This window comes from Theobroma cacao, chromosome 9 (assembly GCF_053813885.1).
Source record: "Theobroma cacao isolate CCN51 chromosome 9, ASM5381388v1, whole genome shotgun sequence".
NCBI classification, from domain to species: domain Eukaryota; kingdom Viridiplantae; phylum Streptophyta; class Magnoliopsida; order Malvales; family Malvaceae; genus Theobroma; species Theobroma cacao.
Window position 1 is genome coordinate 33,159,930 of NC_142647.1, and position 9,550 is coordinate 33,169,479.

Consider the following 9,550-nt stretch of genomic DNA (forward strand, 5'->3'; position numbering starts at 1 on the left):
GGTATCTCCTGAGGTGGGCTTTTTGAGTGGACTTCACGTTAACCACCACATGAAGTGAGACTTAGTCAACGCCAAGGAACGACTGTTTTTTTTTTTAAATAAAAACCAGTTTTATGATTATATAAAATTTTTCACAGCCTTGGTGGACTCAGTTGGATACCCCTGGTCCAGGTGTCCCCGAGTATAGGATTTGGCATGAGCCAAGTTTTGAGAAAATCACGAGCCATATTGATTATTTGGTTGAAATGAATATTCGTGTTATGAAAAATTTGTTGAAATGAATTATTTTTAATTTTCTCCTTTTACTCGCCTTTAGATTATTTAGATGCTGTTTGTTTACTCACTAAGATTTTATAATCTCACTCTTTTTTTTATCCCATCATTTCAGGCCGGGTTAGCCTGTAGATAGCAAACATCGTCTAGAACTATAGTTAGCCACACTGTTTCAAAAACTGTAGGTTTAATGTCTTTACTACTTTTGTTCATTTATGGGCCCATATAGCACTGTAAATTAAATTTCATACTTTGGTTTTCCGTATTATAGTTTGTATAAATATATTTAACTTTTATGCTACTAAAAATCATTTTCAGAATACTCTATAAATATTAATTTGTAAGAAAACAGAATATTTTGTCGAATATTTTTATTTTATTTAAATGGTTATAATTCTATTTTAAATCATGTTTTAGACATTCAAATTTAATTTCGATTTTGAAATATGCATTTCTCGCTTAAGTACTACATTTTGGTGGAATTTGAAATTTTTAACGAAAAATGACCAAAATACCCCTGTGAAGTGAAATTTATTTTTCCACTATTTGAAATTGGAAAAAGGCTTAAAAGCCTCTAAAATACGACATTTGGCAATGATTAACCATAGGGGAGATAAGAAACTGATACGAAAGCCTTGCGAGGTCTCGATATGGTATTCGGGGGATGAGTGCCTATCGGGACATCGCGGCGGTTGTCACGAACTTAAGGATGGTTCCGGGTCATGACAAATATGCAATCGGAACATTAATTTCAGTATATCTATTTCACATTTTATGGTATGCCAAAATCATCATTTAGGCTGATTGCACTACTAGCAATCATATTCCTTGACCATAACATTTAGTACAATTTGATTAAGTAATTGTCTCCCAATAACTCTTGGTTACGTATATATCAAATTGTACACCACTTATCATCGAGATCTTGACTTTACTCTTTAGTTCTTAACCCATTACATTCATAAAGTGAATAATTTACTTAACTATTGTATCTCGCCTTTGAGGTCATAAGATCAAAGTTTCTTAAACTTAGGATATAGAAACTTCCTCCTAGAACTTATCCAAGAATTGATATTTCCCAAATCCTTTACCTTTGGGAAGATCACATTCAAAACTGATCATTTTTATCATAAATTGCGTACTGAACCCAATAAACTTTTAAATTGATCGCTAAAGCAATTCGTATATCAAACTCAAATATAGAACTCCATATGGCATTTGGACTTGATTTGACATTTCTCAATCATTTAACTTTAAGCCATCAAATCCACAACTAGTCCTTTAATCCTTTAACCTCACATTAAGCATAACAAAGTTCAAGCTCTTCCTTAGGGCAAATTTGTTTACTATCCTTTCATGTACTTATAAGTATAACCCATAATAATTCAAATCAAAACTTGGGATCTCGCAATCACTTAATTGAAATCAAAACCAGATCCATCTAAGCTACTATACACATATTTGACGCTTATACGCTTATAAAATATTTCAAAAGCCCACACCATTTTTTTTTATATAGGATCATGTCAAGCTTAATTAAAATAGTGCACTCACCCCCGTGCACATAACTATTGGTTTACACCTCCCTCAAGGCTTAGATTTGTAAACTCCAAGTAAATTACAACCATCACTATTCGTTTCGGTCAAGTATGCCCCTAATTACCATTATTATACGTGCTCCTCTATATTGACCTCAAATGCAACCATAGTCATCTAATTGTCTTCCCATTAACAATTATGGGTTCAAATTATAATTCCAACAAATGACTAACTTATTACGGACCTATTAGTCCAACTCCACCTTCCTCTATCCTTAATCGGAGGGATATATCATTACATTACCCTCTCATTAGGAGCATTTGCTTAAAATCTTTCCAACATCAGCCCGTGTCTTGAGTGGCATCTCAAACTCGGACAACGGCACTACTTATAACCTTTATGTAACATTAGTAAAAGGGTAGGTTACTAGGAATAGGAGTTCATATAATCTCATGTCTATGAATTGTGCTGTAGTCACAAATCTTAAACAAGACTCTACATTAACTCCAACAACTCCGCTAACTGACACGAGATTCCCCAAGATTCAACTACACCTACAGCTCTGATACCAACATTGTCACAACCCAATTTTTGAGCCATGACCGACGCAAGGGCCCAATGGGCTCAACCCACTAAGCCCAAGCAAGCCTACTTAATTGATCTTATACATTAATCCTTATTCTTTTAGAATCCAAAGCTCGAAATGTTCAAATACCGTTTATTTGAAAATGATTCATAAAACCCAATCATACATTCATAATGGCATCATCCACCAATAAATTCATAAATAGATTAACAAATGATTTTTAATGTTTCACATTAAATATTCATATATACATAATTAGACCTTGACTGCCAGTGGAGTGACTCTGGGTGTGGTTGCTAACATTTAATGTCATGGTAAACCTACCGAGCAATGTATAGGGAGGAGCACCTCATCCTAGGATCCAATTACCTTTAACTCAGGAAACCTAAAACATGAATTTTAAAAACGTGAGTACAAACTCAGTGAGTGAACATAGGAAGGGAACAAGCAATATAATAAGGAAAAGTTTGAAATCATAATGCACTTTAGCTTAAGTCCTTATTAAAACCCTCAATTGAACCCTTGGTTTCTAAATCATGTGACGATAGAGAATTCATATTCCATATGAAATTGGAGAAGTGGAAAATATGGCAAAAACCAGCCAAATGATAAGCAGAACATAAAGTTTCATTCTCGCTGCAACAAAATTTTGGCCAGACAAAATCCAAGGGGCTTATACTGCCACCGAGAAAATCCACTCATGCCACATTGCATAACAAACTGAACACATTGACAATACTCAAGTTTTCAATAGTCATTGCAAGCACATATTAAGTCCAAACATCTCTATATAGTAAATGTATATATATATATATAAATACATACATCACCATCTCGCCCAGCTTATATGCATCCCCCCACATCATTCACATAGCCGGACACCTCGTCTCACCCAGCTCATGTGCATCCCCCCACAACGTGCACATAGCCGGAGTCATCATCTCACCCAGCTCATGTGCATCCCCCCACATCGTGCACATAGCCGAAGTCATCGTCTCCCCCAGCTCATGTGCATCCCCCCAAATCGTGCACATAGCCAAAGTCATTGTGTGCATCCCCCCACATCGTGCACAAGCAATATTATCATCCATCTCCCTCACCATCGTCATCACTAACAGGTGCACACTCACCTCGCACATGCACGGTTGCATTTTTGTCACACAATGTACCATTTATGACATAATATATATATACATTAATATTATACAAAAAAACATGGATTTATCACACCATCCATTTTATAGCATGAAAACATTTCATAAAGGCTTGTTCCCATGAGAGTTTTGAAGAAAACCAATAAAATATTTTAAGGGATTCAATCAAACATAAATGTGTATATCCCAAAACATTTTAATGCAAGTTCACTCACCTGTCTTTGTTGATTCTTAAAGCAGCTCCAACTTCCACTAATGCCCCCAATGGTGATGTGGGGTTTCGGTGGAGCCTATCACACATTAGCATCACAATCAACTCAATCACATAACCATAATTCTAAAAGCTATCTCCTAAATCATGTTCCACTAGTTATTCTTAACTAGCTTCCAACTACTATCAAGTGGCTATTTATTTGCACTATTATAATCACACCAAAATGAATAAACTACCTCAATTACAAAATACTCATAAATCTAACTATTAATCATTCTCAACAACTAAAATATTAAGTCAATTTCAATGCTCACCTTGCTAGATTTACAATTGAATATCTACTCAAGAATTCCCAATTATTATAGAAAGTCTTTTTTTCTCTCTCTAAAACCCTAGTTAGTGAGAGAAAGTATTGATCTAAGACATTTCTAGGGTTTTAAGGTGAAAGAGTGAAAAAGCATAAGAGGTTCTATAAAAAACAATGCACAAAAGCATGAAAATGAAGGCTAACTTGAGAGAGTTATGGAAGCTTAAAGAGTAATCCCATGAAAGGTGAAGAAATGTGGGATGGGAGGAAGAAGAAGATGAAGTGCTGGAAATCTGAGGAAGGTGCTGGAGAATGAAGATATTTATAGTTAAATCTTATCTAATTGTTCATGAAATTACAATAATGCCCTTAGCAATGCCACTTGTCTTCCTCTTGTTCTTGTGAAATCTTTTACTCTTTTGACACTAGAGAAAGGTCCAAAATCCTCTTAAAGAAGTCCCTTAAGTAGCCCTCAAAAGTTCTAGCTTTGAAAACCCCAAAATCTTATTATTTGTAAACTTTACGGTGAAGGCCACGGCTCTTAATTTCCAGCGCCGCGGCACTCAAACATTCTACCAATTTCGATTCTTCTGGCACAGTACTTTCACTTCGACAAAGGTTTTGACCATCTTACCACCAGAACTGGGAAAAGTGGTAAACATCAAAGTTTTAGCTCTGCCTCTTAGCTTTCTAATGGTTTAAAAATCATGTTATTTGAACTTCTATAGTGGGAGACATATATGCAAATAGGGCTACTATTCATTATGCATCTTTCTTCACCAATTAAAATTATTTTTGATCCCACTCCTATAACGACATAAGATAATTATAAGTAACATAAAACTAGCATCATTAGCTCAAATTAAACCTTTAAACATAAGTTCCACCTCGAGTTATGCATCTATGAAGGTCGAGGTTTCACAAGTAAGCTTTATTAGCCACCATATCAAAGTACGGGGTACTACACTTTTGTCTTGTTGATCAATTGTGGCTCTTTATTCATATGATTTTTGATATGTGTCTTTGAATGATTGATTTATTCTTGGCATACAATTTTTGTCCTACACACTTAAATAATATAATTAGACATCTATGAAAGGGAATATTTTGCTATCATAAAAAACATATAGAGTCAACATTCTCTATCTCTTATTTTTTATGATGACAAAACACTCCTAGATTAATAGTGCAATGTCTATGCTCAATATAAATACTTCAAATCTTTATGCATAATGAGTTGCTCCCCTCTAGTCAATGCATCTAGTTTTCTTTAAAGATTTTACAATAAACTATTTATAATATCCATAATAGGTAAACAAGATATATAATGCCCACATTAGCTAAGCAAGATATATTGAATATCCATAATAACTAGCACATAATATTCAATAAAATCATAACTAATCATCACACATATAAATTAAACATGAAAACCTATCACACTCAATTTAACTTAGTTTTCCTTCTCTTCTTTTTTTTTTTGCCATCATTAAAAAAGATATTAAAAACTCTCCCGTAATGAGTGCATCTAGATTTTCCTTTAATCTTTAAATCAGACTTTAATGAATAGGAATCATAAGCACTCATATACTTAAGTCATACAAGCTTATAGATTTAGTTCAATAACTTCAAGAGTCAAGCTTGTGTCTATGTAAGAACAAATGTATGGGAGTTAAATCATTTCAAGAAATTGTCAAAGATTACTTAAGCAATGTTCAAGCAAATTTGATCATTTTGTCATAATCAAAACTATAATAATTTTAAAGCTAACATAGAAAGCTAAAAGGTAGGGCTACAATTTTGATGTTTACCACCTTGCCCAGTTCTGATTGAAAGGTGGTCAAAATCTTTGTCAAAGTTAAAGTACTGCACCAAAAGAACAAAAAAATGTATTTTTGTAAATTATGTGAAAGTTTGACTAACTTTAGAGATAAATATCTAAAGTTCCAACACTTTATCCTCACTTCCAGCAGCTTCTGCTTCTTCTTTTTCCCATCCTTCTTCCTTATTTCAAGTTTTCCATCTTCCATGGAGGCAACCCTTACAACCTTCATAACTTTCTCATAATAACCCCAAATCTCATGTTTTTGGTACATTTTTTCATAGGGTAATTCATTCTCTTTCACTTTTTCACCTCAAAAACCCTCAAAAAAATTTTCCTATGCACTTTCTCTCACTAGCTGAACATTTTAGGGAGAGAAAGACTCTTCAAAATAGCTTAAGAAAACCCTTAAAAGAATTTTCTCTCTTAAAATCTCACTAAAGGATTCAACGACAAGTTTACCAAGGTGAGTAATGAGTTAAGGTTGATTTTTAAGTTGTTGATGATGGTCAATAATTAGATTTGTGGGTTGTTCTACTGTTGAAGGATATTTATTTCTTTCTAGTGTGACTAGAATGGTGCAAATTAATGACTAGTCAAACAGTAATTGGAAACTAGTTAGGAATAACTAGTAAAGTTTGATTTAGGAAACAACTTTTGGAATAATATTCAAGTAAATTGGGTTGGTTGTGATGCTATTGTGTGTGATAGGTTCCGATGAGACCCCACATCTCCATTTGGAGCAATAGTCGAAGTTGGAGTTGATCAAATAATCAACAAAGATAGGTGAGTGAACTTGCATTAAAATGTTTTGGGATAAATGCATATGTTTTTAATTGAATCACTTGAAATATTTTATTGGTCAAGCCCTTGATGAAATATTTTTATGCTATGAAATGTGTAATATAAGGAAACCATGTGTTCCTATATTATGTGGATATGTATGTTGTGCTTTGAATGATAATGTTGATGATAACTATAACCGTGCATGTGCGGTGTGGGAGTGCACATGACGGTGTCGGTGGTGTGTGGTGTGGGAGTGCACATGCTAGTGATGATGTGGTGTGGGAGTGTACATGATGATATTGCCTTGTGCACTGTGGGAGTGCACATGATGATTCTAGCTATGTGCGGTGTGGAACTGCTCATGAGCTGATGAGCCGGTAGTTGTATACATGTTTACACATATCATAGAGAGGTTAGAGAGATATACTATGTGATTACAATGAATGTTGAATGTTGAAATTGTTAATTGCTTCCAAATTGATTTTCATTGCAACAAAAAATTCTATCTTGTTTATCTTGCTTGGATATTTGCTGTAGTTTCCATTCTTTTCAATTTTGTTGTTGATCCTAAATCCTTCACCCTAAGGGATTAAATAATCAAAGGTTGAATTAAGGGGCTTTACAAGAAATTAAGCTAAATTGCATTTTTTTAACATAAGTGCATCATGTTTTCTAAAACTTTTCATATCGTTTACTTGTTCCCTTTCTATGTTCACTCATTGGGTTTATACTCACTCTTTTAAGCTTCATGTTTTCAGAGTCGGAGGTAGTTGGGACCTAGATTGAAGTGTCCATAAGTATTCGTCTTTTGGTAGGTACCATGGCATTCAGTAGTTGTACCTTCACCCAAAGTCACTCTACTAATAGTCAAGAGTCTTTTGCCTGCATATACGTATTCGTGATGTAAATCACTAAGATTCATAGTATAAACAATATATGTATATTTTGATTGATAATGCCACTATGAGTTGGCAATGGGTGATATTATTTTGGATGATATAAGTGTAAGTATTTGATTGCCATAGATATCATTGAATATTTTATAGCTGAGAGTTACGAAATGTGACTTTAGGAATGATTGCTGAAATGACGATCAAGATTACAAAAAAAAAAAAGGCTTGTTTGGGCTTAGTGGGCTATGCTCATTGGGCCCATGCACCGATCATGGCTCAGGATTTGGGTAGTGACAAATTGGCTTCGAAGGTAAGCTTAATGATATGTGTGATGATCTTTAGAGACATTAAGGATGATGATATGCCCTCACTTTGAAAATTTAGGGATAATGATATGCCCTATGTTTGGAGATGTTTGTGGGATTATGTGGTTGCACCGAGAGTGCAGTATTTATATATATATATATATATATATATATAATTACACATTACTTTGTTTATCTGTACCACTCGCTAAGTATTATTGTACTTACCCATTTGTGTACCATGTGTAGATAAATAGGCCACAGAGCTATATGGTAAAGGTCACCTCACGACAGATCGATTTTGGCATCTGATAGGTTCCCATCCATTATGTCACGCAGTTGCATTAGTCATGATCTTCTGCTCTGCACTTAATTTGTTGCGTGTGTAGGCATGATGTGCCATATGAACTTGTGTAAGGGTTGTTATGTACAAACCCATCTTGGATGGCCAACATATGGCCCTACAAATATTTGTATGAATTATATGCTAGGGATAATGTAATATATTTTGTTATATTGTGAATATTTGATTATGGAATCCCTTGGCTATGAGTTATATGGTTGTGAACTTTGAGGCTTACTCGAGTCTAGTGAGCTTGCTTGTTGGGCTCCTACGACAATCACGGACCCTCAGATTTGGATCGTGGCATCTATCTTGGCCATATATTGCATCCTTAACTCATCCATGGATAGCCTCTTATCAAGAATAGGGGCTCCCAGTTGTTGTTGAAAACCAAATGGTACATTTGGTCTTGAAGTTGATGCTCCCTGGTTGTTTCCCCATGAAAATTTTGGATGGTTTTTAAGTGTTGGCAAAGGGGTTGTTTTGCTGTCTACTTACAATGAATTGAACTATTTCAATGTTGTTAATTGGACACTGATCACTAGCGTGTCCATCTCCACAATTGTCGCAAATTATAAAAGGACTTTGAACAAGATTAGTATTAAAGGAATCAAACTTTTTGGTTAAAGCAGCTACTTGTGCAATTAATGTCATGATGGTATTAATCTCATGACTACTCTCCTATGTGTGGATCGTCCTGATGGCCATTGATAATTGTTTGATGCCATCTCTTCCAAAAAGTTGTATGCTTCATTGATAGTCTTTCCCATAAGAGCTCCTCTTGTAACTTCATAAATTGTATCTCGAACTTGACTGTGCAAGCCATTGTAAAATGTTTGAACTTGAATCTACTTTTAGAGACCATGATGTGGGCAACGTCGAAGTAAGTCCTGATGTCTATCCTAAGCTTCATATAATATCTCACTAGCAAACTATATGAACAAAGTGATATCATTCCTTATTTTTGCTATCTTTTCTAGAGGGAAGTATTTTCCAAGAACTTCTAGGCAAGGTCATCCTATGTTGTGATTGAGCTTGTGGTTAAAGAATTCAACCACACCTTTATTCTATCCCTCAATGAAAATGGAAATATTCTCAATTGAATGGCATTATCTATGACCTCGTTGTGCTTGAATGTGTCACATATCTTTCAGAAATTAGAAATGTGAGTGTTTAGGTCGTCATTCGAAATACCTTGAAACTAGACTAACATCTAGATCGTAGTGATGATGGCTGGCTTGATCTCGAAATTATTGCTTGAATGGTTCACCTTTTGATGCTTGATGGGATACCTTGGACTAAAGGAACAACATAGCCCTTTAATAATT

The 9,550-nt window shown here is 34.7% G+C and overlaps 1 non-coding gene across 1 annotated transcript; it reads left to right on the forward strand.

Annotated features, from left to right (window-relative positions):
* The first annotated feature begins 9,080 nt into the window (after positions 1-9,080).
* Positions 9,081-9,187, forward strand: LOC148760866 (small nucleolar RNA R71). Its single transcript, XR_016028765.1, has one exon. It is a non-coding gene; the product is annotated as a small nucleolar RNA R71 (small nucleolar RNA).
* The last annotated feature ends 363 nt before the right edge of the window (positions 9,188-9,550 follow it).